General features: G+C 44.6%; 1 pseudogene; it reads right to left on the reverse strand.

The window, feature by feature from the left end:
• Positions 1 to 1,264: 1,264 nt before the first annotated feature.
• Positions 1,265 to 17,925, reverse strand: LOC132010461 (E3 ubiquitin-protein ligase RNF138-like; annotated as a pseudogene).
• Between the last annotated feature and the right edge of the window lie 2,819 nt (positions 17,926 to 20,744).

The raw sequence follows: 20,744 nt of genomic DNA on the forward strand, positions 1-20,744 counted from the left end.
TATATCTGAAATATATAGGAAATATAAAAAACCCCACTTGAAAACACTGTTGCTGAACATCAAAATAATCTAGATGAAAAGGCCTAGATACTTTTTTCCAAGAAGACTCAACATTATAAAAAAACAGATCTCCCCAAGTTAAATGATTAAATCCAATGTTACTCTTCAAGACACACCAATGGGGGCACCTGGGTGGCTCCGTGGGTTAAAGCCTCTGCCTTCGGCTCAGGTCATGATCTCAGAGCCCCGCATTGGGCTCTCTGCTCAGCGGGAAGCCTGCTTCCCCCCACCTCTCTGCCTAATTAATAAAATCTTCAAAAGAAAACATAGATTAATGGTTCTTTTTAAACTGCATACACTGATTTAAGAATTCCTGTGAAAATGAACAAAAAATTGACATTATGTAAAGAAGAGTAATAAGGATGACTGTATTATAAATTACTATGTATTTTAAATTAATTAGTTAATTAAAATACTATGGCAATGGACCAGAAAATTGAGTGGCACAGAATGGGAAATCTAGTATTAGATCAAAACATATATGGGAATTTAGCATATATTAAAGATGGCATTTTAAGTCAAGCAGGAAATACAATAAATTTCTTATTTAAGGAGTAAGCCAAATGGACTATCATCTGAGGAAAAAATTAAGCTTGATTCTTATATCTTGCCATACATTGTTAACCTCAAAAAGATATTTAAATGTAAAAGTTGGAACAATAAAACTTCTAAAAGGAAAAAGAGGAGAATCTCCTCATAATTTCAGCATGGTCAAAGCCTTTCTCAAATTCAGAAGTCCTAAAAAAAAGATTAATAAATTCAACTATGTGAATATAAAAATATGCATAACACAAACATCAGTAAAAGAGAAATCAGAAGGTAAACAACAAAATGGGGAAAATATTTATATGCAACTGAACTTTTTCTCTAATAACTAAGTGGCTCATGCATGTTTATGTCGTATTCTCAGTACTTTTCTATATGGTTGAAATAATAATAAAAATGAATTAATTACTGTGTTAATTAATTCCATACAATGGAATGTGATGCTTTTAAAACAAATGCTTTCCAGCTAGATACTTACTGTCATGCAAAAATATCCATGATGTATTAACAGCATCTTATTTTATTTTATTTTAGTTTAGTTTTTAGACTGAATTACTTATATTAATAGACACATTGTGTTATTGAAAGGTGACTTCATATGGTTTTCCCCTTAAAGACAGTACTAGCAGGTACAAAGATGCTGAGATGTCTATAGCCTTCAGATGTTTACTTGAAAAGTCTGATATTGGTTTTCCTTATCTAGCTGAGGATTCACAAATTCTCCATAATCAAACTGACATCTTTGATAGATGACTAACAAAATTTTTAACAAAATTTTAAAAAAGATTTTATTCATTTATTTATTTGAGAGAGAGAGAGAATGTGAGCAGGGAGTGGAGTAGAGGGAGAGGGACAAGCAGATTCCTCATGGGGCACAGAGCCAGAGATGGGTTTTCATCCCAGGACCCTGAGCTCATGATCTGAGCTGAAATCAAGAGTCGGATGCTTAACTGACTGAACCACCCAGGCGCCCCAACTAATGAAATTTTCAGTAATCCAGCTAGGATCTCCCCAAGGAAGAGACCTATAAATAGGACACATCACAGGAAGGATCTGGACTAGGTAATTACAGTTATAGTGACCCAGGAAATGTTGTCTGTAAAGCATGATTCTTGACACAAGAGGGTCTTCCGGGTGGGATGCCCAGAAGAACTTGTATTCTTGTGACTACTGGGTGGCTCAGTCAGTTAAGAGTCCAACTCTTGGGGTGCCTGGGTGGCTCAGTTGTTAAGTGTCTGCCTTCTGCTCGGGTCATGATCCCAGAGTCCTGGGATTGAGCCCCGCTTCGGGCTCTCTGCTCAGGGGGAAGCCTGCCTCTCCTTCTCCCACTCCCCCTGCTTGTGTTCCCCTCTCTCGCTGTCTCTCTTTCTGACACATAATAAATAAAATCTTAAAAAAAAATATCCAACTCTTCATCTTGGCTCAGATCTTGATCTCAGGGTCGTGGGTTCTAGCTCTGCATTGGGTTTCACATGGAGCCTGCTTTAAAAAAACAAAACAAACAAAACAAAACTCATTAGGGATGCCTGGCTGACTCAGTCATTTGAGCTTATGGCTTTGGATCTTAGGAGTCATGAGTGCAAGGCCCATGTTGGGCATGGAGCCTACTTAAAAAAAAAAAAAAGAAGAGCTTATATTCTCTTGATAAGTTTTTGTGTTATCAGATGTAGATCTTTCACTCCTATTACTGTTCCTTACTGAATCTTGAGATATCTGAAATGTTGGAATGATAGAGGAAGCACCAGATTCATCTTGATACTTCTTACAAGATTTGGAATGATGCCTCAAGTGGTAGAGTTTAGTCTGTTTTGCATAGTATCTGCAGCTGTTCGAAAACATCCTCGCGATAATTTCAAGGTCTAAGGCCCATTCAGGACATGCTCTCTCTCTCTATTCTAGTCACACTTCCACTACAGAGGGGACATTGTACTCCACTTTCCCTCATGGCAGTTAGGCTGGGTCCTTGTGGGCGTTTTGAGCACTTCCTGACAAGGCAGTAGACATCATCTTCTGTGTGGGACGTGGCTGTAGACAGCTCCTTGGCTATGGAGGTGGGGACATTGGGGGATCAAAACAATGGTGGCATTAGACTCTCTATGAGAACTATTAACAGCATTTTAAAAAACTGGAAGAAGAAACCTCAAAGTTAACCTCCAAAAATGTTGGTCATTAAAAAATTTTTCTGGATTTACCAAACTATTACTTATGTTAGCCATTTCATAGAAGGAAGAATTACGCTTTATACTTTCCAGGTTCCTTCCTTCCTTCCTTCCTTTCTAAGATTTTATTTATTTATTTTTTTGACAGAGAGAGACACAGTGGAACAGGGAACACGTGCAGGGGGAGAAGAAGAGGGAGAAGCAGGTTTCCTGTGGAGCAGGGAGCCCAACCTGGGCTTGATCCCAGGACCCTGGGATCATGACCTGAACCAAAGGCAGACGCTTAATGACTGAGCCACCTAGGCACACCTGGGGTTCTTTATTTCTTTAAACAAACATTGATTACTTTTACACTCTCCCGAAACAAGAGAAATATTTCCATTTTAGAAAAGAAAAAAAAAAAGGAAATCTTTGTGATTATGGAAAGCTAACTAATGAACCACAGAGAGATAGTCTAAAAAGGAGGGTTCACAGGTGAGGGGAGCAAGTAGGTGCTTATCCTGATCTGATGCCTGCCTACAGAGGATGTCAGTGCATTGAAGAAGACGCTTACGTCAGTCCTGTTGAAGAAGACACTGACGTCAGTTGGATGGGTAGCAGAGTTCATGGTGTGAGATGTGTACAAGATAGCATTAGGAACTTGCAGAATGTTTGCTTTTTTTGGATCACACTGTAGAGAAATGGGACTATAATTGGAGCCCAGCTAGACAGGAAAATATCTCCATCATCGTGCACTATATAGCCTCCTCTCCATGGTTGCCTTGGTTAGAGGGATTCCTCATAATTTGGATGACATCACCATGAAAACATCACATGTAGACAAAATGGACACTGGTTTAGGATGCATTTTGTGGTCCAGCTGGGCTCCTCTTGGGGGAATAACTGAGGAGGAGTTAGAGGGGGTTTTGTGCTGTGGACAAAGTAGGAGCTTACGAACGGACATGTACAAACTGTGCCTTGAAAACTTCTTGTGGGTCACAGGATTGCTGAGTTCTTCACTGGGAAGACTTCTAATGAAGGTGCAGCAGAAGTTCCCAGTTTGGGGGGTTCTTCTTGTCTTCTGAAACACGTAATAAACTTAAAAGATGGTTCTGTACAGGTTGACAGTTCTTTGTAAAGTTGAACATATACCTACAATGTGATCCAGGGATTCTAGACCCAAGAATTTACTCAAGTGAAATGAAGACCTCCATCTATAAAAAAGACTTATTCAAGAATGTTCATAACATCATACTTAATGGTGAAGGACTGAATGCCTTCCTCTTCGTAAGGTCAGGAACAAGACAAGTATGTCTGCTCTTGCCCCTTCCATCTATATTGTATGGGAGGTTTGTGGTCAATAAAAAAAAAAAAAAAGCAAGAAAAAGAAATAAAATGCATCCAGATGGGAAAGGAAGAGGTAAAACTATATCTATAAGATGACATAATCTAAGGCATCTATAGGAAAGTATTAGAACAGATAAGTTGAGCAAATTATAGGATGCAACATCAATATACAAAAAATCAATTCCATTTCTATATACTGGCAATGAATAATCAAACATGAAATCAGAAAAAAATTCCATGTACAAGAACATAGATAAATTTAACCAAAAAAAGTGCAAGGTTGAAAGTTAGAGGAGCCCTAAATCGATAAAAGGACATTCTGTGCTTACTGATTAGAAGATTTGGTATTGGGGCGCCTGGGTGGCTCAGTTGGTTAAGCCTTCAGCTCAGGTCGTGATCCTGGAGTCCTGGGATCAAGTTCCACATCGGGCTTCCAGCTTCATGGGGAGTCTGCTTCTCCCTCTGATCTTCTCCCCTCTCATGCTCTCTCTCTCTCAAGTAGATAAATAAAATCTTTTCTTTTTTAAAGAAGATTTGGTATTTTAAAAATCTTTAAAAAATGTCAATACTGAGGGTGGTGGGAGGGACGGGGTGGCTGGGTGATGGACACTGGGGAGGGTATGTGCTGTGGTGAGTGCTGTGAACTGTGTAAGACTGATGAGTCACAGCCTGTATCCCTGAAGCAAATAATACATTGTATGTTAATTAAGAAAATTTTTAAATTAAAAAAATTGAGTTTAAAAGAAAAGATTTCTAGATTCAATAAAATCCCTATCACAACCCAGCTGGCTTTTAAAAATTTGGGGGGGGGGTAGAAATTGACAAGCTGATTCTATATAGCAATGAAGGGGATCCAGAAGAGCTAAAATAACTTTGAAAGGAAATAAAGTTCCTGATTTCATAATATATTACCAAGCTACTGCGATTAAGACAATGTGGTACAGCATAGGGATAGACATATAGATCAAGGGATTAGAGTTGAGAGTCAAGAAATAAACCTGCATGTTTGTGGCTCATTGATTGTTTGACACCGGTGTCAATTCAATGGAGTGAAAGAATGGTTTCTTTCAAAACTGATGTTAGAACAACTGGATATCCACATGTAAAAGATTGAAGTTGAGCTGCTACCCACTCCATACACAAAAAATTAAAATAGATCCCAGATCTAAGTGTAAGAGCTAAAACTGTAAAGTTCTTAGAAGAAAACATAGTTTTCTTTTGGGGGTGATGAAAAACTTCATAATGTAGATTATAGTGATGGCTACATACCTCTGTGAATATAATAAACATCATTGAATTGTGCATCATTAATGAGTAAATTTTATGGTATGTGAATATATAGCAATAAAAATATTTAATAGAAGAATGTGTATAATAGCTTTATTCACAATAGCCAAACACTGGAAATAATCCAACTGTCCATTAGCAAGAGAATGGATTAACAGGCATAGTATATTCATGCAATGTTTATTAGTAATGTAAATCAAGGAGTAAGTAATTTAAAACATTGGTATGCCTCAGAAACATTATGTCGAGCAAAAGAAGCCAGACACCGAAAGGCACATATTGTAGGATTCTACGTATATGAAGCTTTAGAACAGGCCAAACTAATCTACGGAGACAAAAATTACAACGGTTGCCTTTGACGTTTGGTGGAGTATCAGCTGTGGATGAGTGCAGAGCAGTACTGGTGATAAAGATTTCCTGTATCTTATTGAGTGTGGGTCACTTGGGGAGATTCATTTATCAAATTTATTGAACTATACACTTAACAATATGCATATTTTATGGCATGGAAATTATACACCAATAAAAAATATTGCAGAAAAATTCTGGGATTAAATATCTCAGAGGACCAGAACTGGGAAATGAAAGTAAAGTAGTGAGCAAAGCTAGGACCTCAAGTTGGCTGGGTCCTGGGACCTGAGGCTGTCAGCAGCTGCCAGGAGCTCTGATCTTGCGGGGTAACTCCACTCCATGGGATATGGGAGCATTTGAAGCCGGAGGCTAGATCAGAGCAGAGCTATCTGGCCTCTGAAAGAAGAGGGAAGAACTGCTGGTTGACAGTTGTAGGCCTCATAGGCTGGAGAATGAACACAGGTTCACAGCTAAAATTTGAACTAAGCCTCAAGAACAGGGCTCAGGAGTCAGATCTGTGATACCTCCAGAACTGTAGGACTGTAGGACTTGAGATTTGAATCAAGACCTGGTTGTGGACTGTAACTGTAACCTGCTAACTGGAAGGAGTGGTAAGTTGAATTCTCTCGAAGTTGAGTCTGAGACAGAGATTTCGGTGCAAGCGATTTACTCGGGGCTACTGTGCAGAGAGGGGAAGGAGAGTGTAGGGTAGGAAAGGGGAAGAAAGTGAGCAAGGACGTATGTTAGAAGGACGGGTGTTAGGGTTCTCCAGGGAAACAGAACCAATACGATTTTATCTATCTATCTGCCTACCCATCCATCCATCCATCATCATCTGTCTAGGGAACTTCTCTAAAGAATTGATTCATGTGTTTCTGGGGCAGACAAAATCCAAAATCTGCAGGGTGAGTTTGCAAGCTGGAGACCAGAAACGATGGTATAGTTCCAGGCTGAAGGCCCGGAGGCTTGAAATCCAGGAAGAGCCAGTGTTTCAGTTTGAGTCCAAAGGCAGGAAAAACCCAATGTCTTAGTTTGAAGGCACTCAGGTTGAAGGAATTTTCTCTTTCATGGGAGGGTCAGCCTTTTGTTCTATTCAGCTCCCCAGTGGATAGGATGAGGCTCTCCCATACCAGGGAGAGCAATCTGCTTTTCTCACCCTAGAGATTCAAATGTTAATCTCATCCAGAAACCTTCATTGGAATTGTGTTTGACCAAATGTCTGGACACTCCATGGCCTAATCAAGTTGACACATAAAATGAACCATCACAAACTCCCAGCATGGGCTTGCCCCTACAGGGCCTCTTAGGCATGAACTGTATCACAAAATTAATCCCATTTTGAGGCAAAGGGTCTGGTTTTTTGTGTTGTTTTTTTTTTTTTAAGATTTTATTTATTCATTTGAGAGAGAGAGAGAGAGAAAACACGAGCTGGGGGGAGGAGCAGAGGGAGAGGGAGAAGACTCCCCACTGAGCAGGAAACCCGATGTGGTTCTTGATCCCAGGACCCTGGGATCACAATCTGAGCCGAAGGCAGACACTTAACTGACTGAGTCACCCTTGGTCTGGTCTTTTGTGTCCCCATGTCAGTGAGGCATCTTCTAAATTAAGCCCAGAGTAGTTCTCCAGGGAAGGGAGCATCCAAAGCTCACAGCAGATAGAGGAGGGGCGCACCAGCAGGCAAAGGCTTCTGGGTAGGGCACCAACAACATTCTGTACAGAATCAACCTCAAGATTTCTGTAGAGGGATGGAGGGGCACAGAGAGAGAGTGTGTGACAGACAGAAACAAATCTTTATGACAAACTAACAGAAAATTTCCCAGTGAAAATGAGCATGCAAAATCAAATTCCATAGTCCAAGGAAAAAATTATAATTCTAAAACAATGAGCAAGATCAAGAATCAGAACAAGAGCTCTGGGTGTCTGGGTGGCTCAGTGGGTTAAGCCTCTGCCTTAGGCTCGGGTCGTGATCTCAGGGTCCTGGGATCGAGGACCGCGTCAGGCTCTCTGCTTGGCAGGGAGCCTGCTTCCTCCTCTCTGCCTGCTTGTGATTTCTCTCTGTCAATAAATAAATAAAATCTTAAAAAAAAAATCAAGAGCTCACTTGAGATGAACTCAATTTAATAGTGTAGAAAATACTTTCCAATAAATGTGCTGATCTATTTTTCAGGAAGTAATAACACCCACTAAAATAACAAAAGATTCTAAATCATTTACTGACGCCAGGAAGGGCAGATCCTACCAGAGGTGTTAAACGAGATACACATGGGTGTCAACAGTAAACTTCCTTCTAGAACGGAACTCATTTCTATTTTGAGACCCCAGTTCTCTCAGTCAGTTCAGTGTCTCACCTATTCCCCCTCTCCTCAGTTCCGTGTGGTGTTACGTTTTTTGGGAAAGGGACTCTGGTCTTTGTCATCTGTTGATGTCAGGACCTGCAGAGATACACTCCAGCCTGTCGGAGCCTCAAGCATCCATCCATGGAGTGACCCACTGAGTTGACAGGCCCTTACATCCAGGATTTATCAGATCCTTTGGCACTCCTCTTGTGACCCGGGAGACACTCCATTTTCTCCTGTTGTCCTCTGTGGCCTCAGGAGGCTTAGTGAGGCTGTCTAGACCTTTGCTACCTCATGTTGCTCTAGCTGGCATGGGAGACCTTCCTACTGCTCTCCACTCTGGGTCCTGTGAACCCTTGGAGGCTGCCTTGGCCCATGTGTAGACATCCACGCTATGCTGTCTCCCCACCTGCCCCGTGAGGGGGACCTCAAGGATCTTACTTCTTCCCCAAGCTTGGCCTTGGGAATGATGGGTCAAAAAGCCCCATTTGCTAAGATATCAAAACCTTGGTAGGGATGCTATTATGCTGCCTAACCCCAAGGGCTTAGTCATGGGAGGTAGCCATGCTAGAAATCTTCTCAGGACTCAGGGATGCTCACATAATCTGCCCTTTTTGCTTTCTTCTGACTCTTCTCCTCCGCTGTCTCGGCGTGTCGAAGTCATTTGCGTCTGGGGCCTCCTCCAAAGAAGTTGAACCTGGAGGGCAAAGGTGAGCATGTGTCATGTCAGGAATACAGACAGGACATGTTTATGTTAAAAATGATCAGAAATTCAGAGGTGGGGGGCACCCGAGTAGCTCAGTCAGTTAAGCATCTGCCTTCAGCTCAGTTCTTGATCCTGGGGTCCTGAGGTCGAGCCCCACATTGGGCTCCTTGCTCAGCGGGAAGCCTGCTTCTCCCTCTCTCTCTGCCTGCCACTCCCCCTGCTTATGCTCTCGGTCTCTGTCAAATAAATCAAATCTAATAAATAGATAAGTTAATTAATTAATTAATTCAGAGGTTGGAGTAGACAAAGAAGAGGAGAGAAGATAAAAAGATGGACAACCTATACGGATGGCAGGAAAATGTCTTGTGAAAACTGGAATATCTAGGGGCACCTGGCTGGCTCAGTCAGAAGGGAGAGTGACTTTTGATCTTGGGGTTGTGAGTTCAAGCCTCACATTGGGTCTAGAGATAGCTTGAAAATAAGATCCTTAAAAAAACACCCTGGAATATCTAATATTCAAAACTACTGAGCTTATGCTGTGCCTCATAGACTACCCCTAGCCCACAATCTCTTCAAAGCTTCTATAAAGTTCGAAAGATAACCTCACCGGTGTGGGTGAGGTTTTTGTGAAACTCAAGAGACTCGGCTCCACATTTGAGTCAAGATAGTGCAGCAGAGTGTGTGGGATGGTGAAATCATTCACAAACTGAACCAATTCAGTGGAAGCAGAGGTAGAATGTCTAGCCAGAGGAAACTGAGAAAGTGAGCCCTCCAGTGGGAAGCCTGCTGTGAGCAGTTCACAGAAACTTGGGAAGGTTTTGAAGACAGATCTTATCAGATTCTTCAACAGAAGGACACCTGCCCTCAGGTCTGTGTCAGACCTGCCAGAAGGAATGCTGGAGACATGTGGACGCCCTCTTTGCCTGGGGACACAGTCACGGAAGGCCTCTTTCACCCATGACGCATCGATTGAGAACCTACTAGGGGCTAGATGTGCTGGAATGGGTACCAAGGACGCAAGAATGAAGGTCCCACGGAACTGGGCAGTGGAAAACAAATACGTGGCCTATTTCGAGCTACATGCCATAGAGAGGGATGTAACTGCAGAAGGGATTAGCAGCCCCTGCACAAAGCAACTTGAGGGCAGCCTAGCTCTTGGAGCACACGTGGGAGCTTGTTCTCTGTCCTACACATTTCCTCTTCTGCACCCAAGGCTTACTGAACATTTTGCCAGCGCGGTCCTAATCTGCAAGTCTGCATTTCTGACATCGTGCCCTGGATATTTACTTGAGTCCTCTGCCTAATTAAAAGTGGGACGTTTCTCTTCTTTGTCGGGTACTGTGATCATCGTGGGCTACTGCTTGGGGAGCCCAGGGCCACATTGCAGAAGCTCCATGAGGACCACTCGCTGACATCGGGTGAGCACAGGTGAATTATTACCAACAGTGTCTCCAAAACAGGAAATTGCCCCTCATCTCAAAAACCCCTGGGTGAGATAACTGCCTTAGCATCTAGAGTTAGGACCAAGAACAACAGGCTCTTTTTGGAGAGGGGCCTCTGTCCCAAAGAGACCATGAGATTCTCGGTACATTTAGTTTGAAGATGTATGGATTTGGGGGGACATATTTCTCCAAGTGGGAGTTGGAAAGAACAGTTCTCCCCCTCCATTTTCCATAATAACAGCAATCAAAATAAAACAAATGTTGTAAGTTTCAGGCATTGAAGAAGGAAATAAGCGTGCATCTTACAGATTCCTACAACAGGAATTCATGGTATCCTGACACAAAAAGAATTTTGTTAACAAAAATTCCTGCAAAAAGTCCTAGCTTCTACTTCCCTTCATTTTTCTTTTTTAATACTTTATTTGACACAGAGAGAGAGAAGGGGGAGTAGCAGGCAGAGGGAGAGGGAGAAGCAGGCTCTCCTCTGACCTGATGCAGGCCTCAATCTCTAGACCCTGGGATTATGACCTGAGCCAAAGGCAGATGCTTAACCAACTGAGCCACTCAGGGGACCCCTTCCCTTTCTTGTTAATGGATGAACAAATCCAAATACTCTCTGAGACCACTCAGCAGAGAGAGGTAGCTCTGCCCAGTGGAGGCCTTGCTTATCTGCTGGAATCACTGGGGGAGGACAGAGGATGGGGAGGCCGGGCCTGAGCCCGGGCTTTGTCTGTGCCGCTGACTGCCTGTGTGACTTCGAGTCTGCGTTTCCCCTCTCTGGACTCAAAGTTCTCTGCCTTCATGGTACAGATGAAAATTCGGCTATTTTGTTTTGTAGTTCTCGAAGTTCTGTTTAGTTCTCTCACAAATCTGTGAGGTCTTGTCATAGTTTCCCATCCCCTGCAGACATTGTTTATTAGTCTTTAAATATTGTAATTTCATTATCTGAAGCCTGGATGGGTCTGCTTCTGCTGGTTCTAGTCTATATCGTTTTGTTTTTGTGTGTGTGTGCGTGCTTATATTTGACTATGACTGTTCTTTGAACCTGAAGATTATTTGGGGGGATTTCCCAAGGTGTGGGATGAAGCTGTCCTTATTCCAAAGAGGACTGCTTCTGTCAGACACAAAGGGGCATTACCAGTTTTGCACAGGACTTCAGCTCACAGCCTGATGTTTAGTGGACTACCTCAGTGATGCAAGTTTAGACCACAGATCCACAAAGGTCCACAGATCCACACAAGGGCTGGCCTGTGCTCAGAACCTCAGGGAGGGGTCATATCACTTATTCTTGTCTCACTGCACAGTCACGCTCTTGTCCCTACATCCCCTGGGATTTAGACAAGGGAAGGTGGTTTCCATTTGATCCTAAGGATCAGAGCCCATCAGCGTAATGTGGGCCTGACTCCTACTGGACCTCCCAACCTTGAAGACCCCTGCTCCCACGTCTCACGAAGAAACCCCAAGACAGTTTCTAGTTTCACTGCTGGTTTGCTTTAGATCGCCAAATGCAAACATGTCTCTGAGGATTTATTTATCTCTTTCTTACTGTCGTGTCAGTTTTTCAGGGCTCTCCGATAAAGGGTTGTCCTTTTCTCTTTATCATTCTATCATTTTTTTCTTTATATATTTTATTTTATGGATACATGTTTAGGACTGACCTATCTCTTTGATGAGGAGTAATTTCAGCATTTTTGTGGTGACTTTCTATTCCTAAAGATGCTTTCAAGATTAAAGTCTGGTTTTTCTTGTTGTTTGCGGGGGCTATCACTGCACTCTGGCAACTACGGGAGGAATGCTGTGGATGGTGGTTGCTCTGTCAGCCTGGGGCCTTATGTGAAAACAACAGGGAACCGCAACCCCCAACTGATGGCAAAGGATGTAGCAAGAATGAGAAATAATCTCCTTTTAAACTACAAAGATTTGGGTGTTGTTTGTTATGGGATAGAACTTAGTCTATACTGACCAACACAGAAATATTGGGCTAATGCCTCAACAGTGCTATCCTCATTATATACAATCAAATGAGACACTTCACATCAGCTTCCTGAACACCTCTGCAGCCCACATGTTCTCAACACTGTCCATCCCCATCACTCACAAGTCTGGGACTGGCCTTACTCTCTCATGGCTCTGGCCGTCTGCAAGTATGGTCAGCTTTACCCAGCACACTTTCCCCACACTTCAGGTAGCCAAATCTTATCCTTTAGGCTTCAGGGTAGAGACCTACAGCAGATGCAGAAGATGCTTGCCCAAGTCTCCATCAGGGAGTGGTTACACAGTCTCCAGCGTCTGTGAGTACTGGTTGCAAACTCACGAATGCCCCTCTCTCCCCTTGTTTTGGGCTCTCCTCCATGAGTTCCTCAGAGCACAGCTAGGCGGCTGCTCTCATGACAGCCTACAGCCAATGGCTGGCTGGCATGGCTTCAGGTAATAAGTCTGGCCGCCCTGACTCAAGATGAGATCAACTTTGTGGTACAATGAGTACATGTGTTTCTCTGGAACCAGCCGCCCAAACTGCCTTACCGCCTGACCTCAGACATGGGAGTAAGCCCAGCCAAGAGCGGCAGAGCCCCGTCCAGACCAGAACTGCCCAGCAGAATTGCGAACTAAGTCAACAGTGGCTGTTCTCAGCTGAAGTTAGTCTCCTGGCTTATCTTCATTCCCCGGCCCATGTTCTTCCCTCACTCCCTCTCTCCTTGGCGCCTCGCCTCTATAAATTCCATGCACTAGAGCTCCTGTCTGAGGTCCTGCTGGCCCCTGGACTGTGAGCCCATCCTGCGCTGCTCTGCCACAGTCCTGTTCCGGTCATGGTGACAGTTCCATGCAGCTGGTCACCACGCATGGAGTCTGTCTGTTTACTTACCTCTCCTACCAACTATAAACCTCTTGAAGGCATGGGACTTGTTCTTATTGCTACTGAGAGTAGCTCCATGCTCTTGAGAGAGGGGATGGTTAAGTGGTTACCATTTTATCCTCAATGCCGAGCTCCTCACTGAGAATTGAGGACATGAATGAGCACTGACCTGGATTGAGCCAAGAGACACAGGCTATAAGCACTTTTGTAGGGCATATAGCAGACGAATAACGTTTCCACACAGAATGGATCTCGGAGACTTTTCAGGTGCAGAGACCAAGGACTTCAGTGATAGAATTTTTGTACAGAAGGGATAAATCAGTGTAGAAAAACATGGGAGCAGAAAATGGCAGAATTTTGTTACCAAGAGAAAGAGGAGCATTCGAGAACAAGATGACATTGAAAGTTCCTGCTCAGTGGGGAGGGGTTCAAAGTCTGGTTTGCTCCCACCGTGAGGTGCGTACCTTTGCACAGTGTTATCTGTTATGTTACCTGTTCCCATACAGGACCATGCACACGGAGCTCTTTTTTTTTTTTAAGATTTTATTTATTTGAGAGAGGGAGGGAGTATGAACAGGGGAGAAGCAGATTCCCCACTGAGAAGAGGACTTGATTCCAGGACCCTGAGATCACGACCGAACCGAAGGCAGATGCTTAACCGACTGAGCCACCCAGGTGCCCCCCAATACTGTACTTTTACAGCAGGAGGAGAAGGTGGTTATTCTCGACAGCACTGCTCTGTTTGACCGCCTCAGATGGGAGGCTCCTTCCCAGCTGGTAAGAGTTCAGAGTGGAAAGAAATCGGATGATCATCGCCATCTCCTTTCTCCATCCTCCACTTCCATCCTCCCGAACAATCAGAATTCCGTCTTCCAACCAACGAGGCTGGTTTCTGTAGAGTCTGTAACAAGTCTGATTTGAATCTGCTAACCTCAAGACAAGGCCCTGAAGATGAATGGATTCTAGTAAACACCTCCCTTGTATCAGCTGATCAAGAAATCACAGAATCTTTGAAAAGAAAGACAAAGCCGGTCCTCTACCCAGTTGTCTCTCCTCTGGCTTTCTTCCTACAGATCCTGAAAACAGCAAAAGTCCCATCTAGTAAAAAGATTTGGTATGTAGCTTCTAGGCCATCTCGATTTCCAAGTACAAAACGGTGGAAGGTTCATCAAGGTCCCTGAGGGCTCTGGGAGGAGCCCGACCACCTGTGGTCCACTCAGATGACCTTGTCAGTGTGTCTGCTTGAGTGCTTTACTCTGTTCATTCTTTGCAGATGTGTGTGCTGTTGTTTACTGAGGATGGCGAAATGTGGGCAAGTGAGGCCAGTCACCCACATAGAGAGTTCCGAGGTTCTTATCATCCCAAGGGCTCAGTGGATTCAGTGAGCCGTGCTTCTCCATCTGGCCCAGTCTTCTCAGCCAGGCTCAGCTAAAGGGAGTGTCAGTCACCATCTGACTGCTCAATGGCATTCCCATGTCACGTCTCTCTCTGCTCACCCCTTTCAGAGAAACCTGCTGCTCACGGAACCTTCCTGCTCAGTTTCTGGGGGAGTTTGCTGAGTGTCAAAGAACAGATTAAGGCCATGCTCTACAACAGTGGGTTTTACTGGGGAGGGACGCCTGGTGTGGAGGCCTCCTCGCCTGTGTCCAGAAACTGACCTGTGTCCACTGGGATCCCACATATTTGGGCTGTTCTGATCTCCACAAACACGCAAACGACTCTGGGTCGCTCACGAAAACCTGGGGCCACAGTTCACACCTGGCCTGATGGTGGCCAGGCAGCATGGCTGAAATAGTGTCTTGTGTGTTGAGTTTTCTCAAAGGGAACACAAAACTATCTCCTTGCAGACTAATCAATCAAGGCAACCTTTCCCTGGGGAGAGAGTGGGGCCTTTGTCGGCAAGAGACTTGACTTGTAGTTTCAGTCCCCATAATTTGGGGTAAATCACAAGGTTTCCTACTTCTCAGTTTTCCTAAACTACCAATTACATGGCATATCACCTGGCTTATTTTTTCAAAAGGTTTTTGTTTTTTTTTTTTTAAAGATTCGGTGAGATACTGTCTGCAAAATAAAACCTTAAAAGTACTGTACAGATATTAGTTATTATTGTTGTTGTTTTATTATGATTATTAAAGCACCATTGGAGGGACGCCTGGGTGGCTCAGTTGATTAAGCAGCTGCCTTCAGCTCAGGTCATGATCCCAGCGTCATTGGATCAAGTCCCACATCGGGCTCCTTGCTCTGCAGGGAGCCTGCTTCTTCCTCTGACTCTGCCTGCCACTCTGTCTGCCTGTGCTCACTCTCGCTCGCTCTCTCTCTGACAAATAAATAAATAAAATCTTTAAAAAAAAAAAATAAAATAAAGCACCATTGGAGTTTAAGGCAGGAGCCTAGAAACTTCGGAAGAGAACAGATGGGTGGACACTAAGTTCAGGACACTACTGTCCGGGTGGAGAGAGCTCCAATCCCTGCATCTCTCTCTCCACTCGGAACTCCAGTCAGACTGAGCTGCATGGCATCAGTTTCTGGAATTCTCCATCATCTCTCCAGACCCTGGATCTCTGCAGGTACTGCTTCCCTCCCCAAGCACCTTGTGCTGTCTTCACTTCTACCTCTTCTCCTCCTCTGACTCCCCACCTGGCTCAGCTCTAGGAAGCCAGCCCTGAGCAACCCGGCTTCCACATCAAGTCTGGGAATAGATCCAGATATCACAGGGCTCTGGTGTTACTCCTCAGCACTGTATCCTCAGCACAAAGTCACGCTGTCCATTTACTCACCCGTGTAAGAGAGGCCAGAAGGTGTCCTACTCAGTAGCATGGGGTTCAGAGTAAGTACTGAATAAACATTGAGTGAGTAAATGGAAAAAAAAAAAAAGCCCACTCTAATGGCTAAAGCTGAGGATCCCACTCACCCCTGACGGTGATCAGACCTGAAACCTTAGGGCTTCCTCACTGGCACTTCTCGGGACACCTCATGATTTCAAAGGCCACGGAAAAGAGGACATGTGTGCCACAGCAGCCCGAGCACACTGGGAAAAAGATCCCATTGCTCAGCAAGAATTAAAGTGGAAGCAAATTGGAGAGAGGGCACCTCTTGCTCAGAAATCTAGATCGAAAGATGTCCCCGAAGAGAATAAAGGGGGAAATCAGATTGAGGTCTAAGGGCAGTGCTCATCTTTTCACACCGGCATGACTGTGGCTGGTGGTGGGTTTACCCAGTGGATTTCTAGTCTGGTTCAGAGTCACAATTCCCCTTATGTTAATACCTTGCGGGATCACCAGGGGCCAGCTAACCTGCAAAAGAGAGGGATTCAATTCATTACACACACACAGGCTAAATGTACGTGTTGTGAACCAAGCATGCTGCTCTGCCAGGGGGGGCTTGGGCCAAGGGCAATTAGGTCTCAGTTCATGCTCAAGGGGTTCTTAGACTTTTAGTGGAATGGACAGAAAGAGAGAAAACTGGTTATGTCACGCCCAGCACTATATGTACTTGTGAGAGGGTTATTATTATTTTTTAAATGGCCACAGATTGGGGCGCCTGGGTGGCTCAATTGGTTAAGCGTCTGCCTTTGGCTCAGGCCATGATCCTGGGATCCTGGGATGGAGCTCCATGTTGGGCTTCCTGATCAACAGACAGCCTGCTTATCCCTCTCACTCTGCCTGCTGTTCTACCTACTTGTGCTATCTCTCTGTCAAATAAAACCCTTTTTTTTTTTTAAAGATTTATTTATTTGACAGACATCACAAGTAGGCAGAGAGGCAGGCAGAGAGAGGAGGAAGCAGGCTCCCTGCTGAGCATCAGGCTCGATCCCAGAACCCTGAGATCATGACCTGAGCCGAAGGCAGAGGCTTTAACCCACTGAGCTATCCAGGCGCTCCTGTCAAATAAAAACCTTAAAATAAATAAATAAATAAATAAATAAATAAATAAATGGCCACAAATTCTTTGTCCTTTCTCCTATCAAGTGGTGGGATCTCTGTGCCCTCCGCTTGAATCCAGGTGTGTAGCAGAGTCCAGTGGGATTGTGTGACTCCTGAATCTTGGTCTTACAGAGCCATGCAGGTTCCGCCTGGTTCTGCTGGAAAGCTTACTCACGTTCTCAGAACCTGGCCACCGCATTGGAGAAGCCAGAGTCACACGGAAAGGTCCTACGTAGTTGCTTCAGTGAAAGTCCCACCTGAGCTCAGACTTCAGGTCATCCCAGCCCCAGTTCCAGGTGTGAGTGAAGGAAACTCCAGATGATTCCAGTATCCAACAGAGGCCCCAGCTATCACAGAACAAAGACAGGCCATCCTACCGCCCATGTACAGGTTCCTGGTCCCTAGAATCATGCATCACAAAATAGTTGTTTTCTGCCACTTATACAAACTTTATTGAAGTGCTTTATATACAATAAACAGACAACAACCCAAACAGGATGCAATGATGAGAAATGCCCTTTGGGCTAGGAATTCAACACATTGGCCCTGGAAGTCCGTGCCCCCCACCTTCCTCTTCTTTCGTTAAGGTTTTGTTATGCACAGAGCTGGAGGAGGAACTGAGTCCTTCTTGGCAGCCTTGGAAACCTTCCTATGGTGGCTGGGACATTCTTCGGCTCTTCTCACTTCTTCCTGGTGTGGATGTGAGTCTGGTTCTTTTTTTGATCATCTTGAGTGCCCACTTGTCCTTGGAGAACTTGAGCAGTTCCTTGGTGCGCTGCTCATAGGGAGCAAAGCAGCACACCCACTGAACCCATCCTGCATGACTTGGCGTGCTTGGTGAGGTGCTGGGGACAGCTATGCATCAGCTCACTCACATCCTTGGTTGTCTTGTGGCCCTTGTTAAGACCCATGGCCATGGGGTAGCGCAGAGCCATGGCTGCTTCTCTTCAATGGCTGCTGCAGCAGAAGGGCCCTACTTAGGTTTTGAGAACAAGAGTCTTTTCCATAGGCTGGGGCAGCCTCCACCCCTTCCCCCCCAAGCACCCTGCAATGCTGGAGGGTCTTGACAGTTGACACACCCTAACTTTTTTTTTTTTAAGATTTTATTTATTTATTTGACACACAGAGAGAGAGAGAGATCACAAGTAGGCAGAGCAGCAGGCAGAAAGAGAGAGGGAAGCAGGCTCCCTGCTGAGCAAGGAGCCTGATGTGGGGCTCAATCCCAGGACCCTGGGATCATGACCTGAGCTGAAGGCAGAGGCTTAACCCACTGAGCCACCCAGGTGCCCCTACACACGCTTGTGTTTTGTGGAACCTCCTCTACTGCCAACAATCTGTGTCCATGTTTCATTTTTGTTTTTTGTTTTTAAAGATTTTATTTGAGAGAGAGAATGCACATAAGCCAGGGGAGGGGCAGAGAAGCAGACCCTCATTGAGCAAGGAGCCTGACGTGGAGCTCAATCCCAGGACCCGGGGATCATGACCTGAGCCAAAGGCATCCATTTAACCAACTGAGCCACCCAGGTGCCCAGTGTCCATGTTTTATACCAGACAGTCTCCTTCCCCTTTGCATCCTTCAGCCAAGCACAGTGCCTGGTCAGGAAAACCAGCATGTTGAACTGAACACAAAGGGATACAGTAAGGGTGGCGGTTCCTAGGTGGTCTTTCTTCCCCCTTGTCTCCCAGGCTACCAGATGATGGCTTATCAACTTCTGTGGAACAAAGGATCCAACTAGCATTCAGTAAGCACCTAGTCCATGACAAGTGCCATCTCAAGTGTTTTATGATTACTGCATTGATATGATTACTCCTACACATAGGAGATAAGGAAATTGAAGCTTATAAGTGAATTGCTTATTTGAGACCATGCCAGTGGTAAGTGATGAAGTGGGAACAGGAACCTGTGTTTTTGTCCCAGAGCCTGTCCTGTTTCACCTGGCAACACAGTGCTTCTGCTTGGGGAGTTCAGGGGAATGAAGCTTGTGGGAGGCTTTCTCACATGTGGGAAAGCCCCTTGGAATGCAAGCAGAGCTACTGTGTGGTGGGGAATCTGTTCAGAATCTTCATGGGGCATTTACATGGCTGCTGGGTGTCCAGTTAACAAACATCACCGCCAGAAGGCTGGAGGGCCAGGGATGACCCAGAATGCAGTGCTCAGTCAGACCAAGAGCAGGGCCAGGGCTCAAACCCAGAGCCACCCCCTCTTGTTGTCTGGACACTGACTGGACTTTTCTCACAGCCCACGAGTTAGTGGTTCACATCAGCCATCTAGTCCACCACAAACCAGACAGAATCCTTCACAGTGACTAAAAAAGCGATTTCAGAAAATGACTTTTTTTCTCCTAAGGCAAGAAATAAAGATCACACAAGATCATTTCCTATTTGTGTCATCTGACAGAAGATACGTTGCTTGTTGGGGAAACAATGAAAAAAAACCAAACTTAGAAGAGCACTAAATAATCTCATTCTGAATAAACTGAGATTGCTGAGAAACAAAGACTGACGGGTTAACAGACACAAAAAGAGAGACGCTCACAGGGGCGGAGCAGGGAGAAGAGAGAGGACAGAGGACCACTCCGGACCAACGGCACCCTGCATAGCGCACACTGCTGCTTCTTCGGTCCTTACTAGCCTCAAAAATGATGTTCTGAGATTGTCTGGCAGTTTCTTAAAAGGTTAAGCACATGTTTACTGTATGACTAAACAATTCTACTCAGGGGAAATGAACACATACGACCACACCAAGAACTGGAGATGGATGTTCACACCATCACTCTTCAGAATAGTCCCATACCTGAAACAACTTAAATGCTCATCAATCGGCAAATGGATAAACAAAAGATGTTGTGTCTGCCCAATGGAATACTCCTCAGCAATAAAAAGGAACAGATTCTTGAACGCGCTACATACAATATGGCCATGCCTCAAACACATGATGCCACTTGAGAGAAGTTGGACATGAAAGCCTGCCTATTGTGATCCCAGTGACAGCACAATCGCAGAGGCAGCAAATGGGTCAGCAGTTGCCTACTGTGGGAGTGGGAAAGAAGACTTCCTGCACAAGAGAATTTTCTGGGGTGAAGTATTCTAAGACTGGATTGTGGTGATGGCTGCACAGCTGTATAAATTTAGTAAAAGTCATCAAACTGTACCTTCATAAGGGTGAATTTTTTTGTATGTAAATTACTTTTCAATAAAGCTATTTATTTATTTAAAATTTTATTTATTTGAATGAGAGAGAGAGAGCACACAGTGGGTGGGGGTTGCAGAAGGAGAAACAGACTTCCCACTGAGCAGGGAGTCAGACGCAGCGCTTAATCCCAAGACCCCAAGATCATGACCTGAACCAAAGTCAGGTGCTTAATTGACTGAGCCACCCAGGTGTCCCCAATAAAGCTATTAATTTATTGTTTTTTAAAAGATTTTATTTATTTGAGAGAGAGAGAGTGTGTGAGTACAAGCAGGGCAAAGGAGAGGCAGAGGGAGAGGGAGAAGCAGACTCCCCACTGAGCAAGGAGCCTGTCACAGGGCTCTAGTCCAGGACCCTGAGATCATGACCTGAGAAGAAGGCAGACATTTAGCTTACTGAGCCACCCAGGTGCACCCCCTCCAACCCCTGCCACCCAAGCTATTTAAAGCTATTTAAAACAAGATGTTCTGTAGGGCATACATATCTGGGGTACATCTAAATAAGGGTACAAAGGAAAAAAAGCTCACAATGTTCATCACAAGGGTGACTGAGAATGTGCTAATA

Source organism: Mustela nigripes, chromosome 2, assembly GCF_022355385.1.
Source record: "Mustela nigripes isolate SB6536 chromosome 2, MUSNIG.SB6536, whole genome shotgun sequence".
NCBI lineage: Eukaryota > Metazoa > Chordata > Mammalia > Carnivora > Mustelidae > Mustela > Mustela nigripes.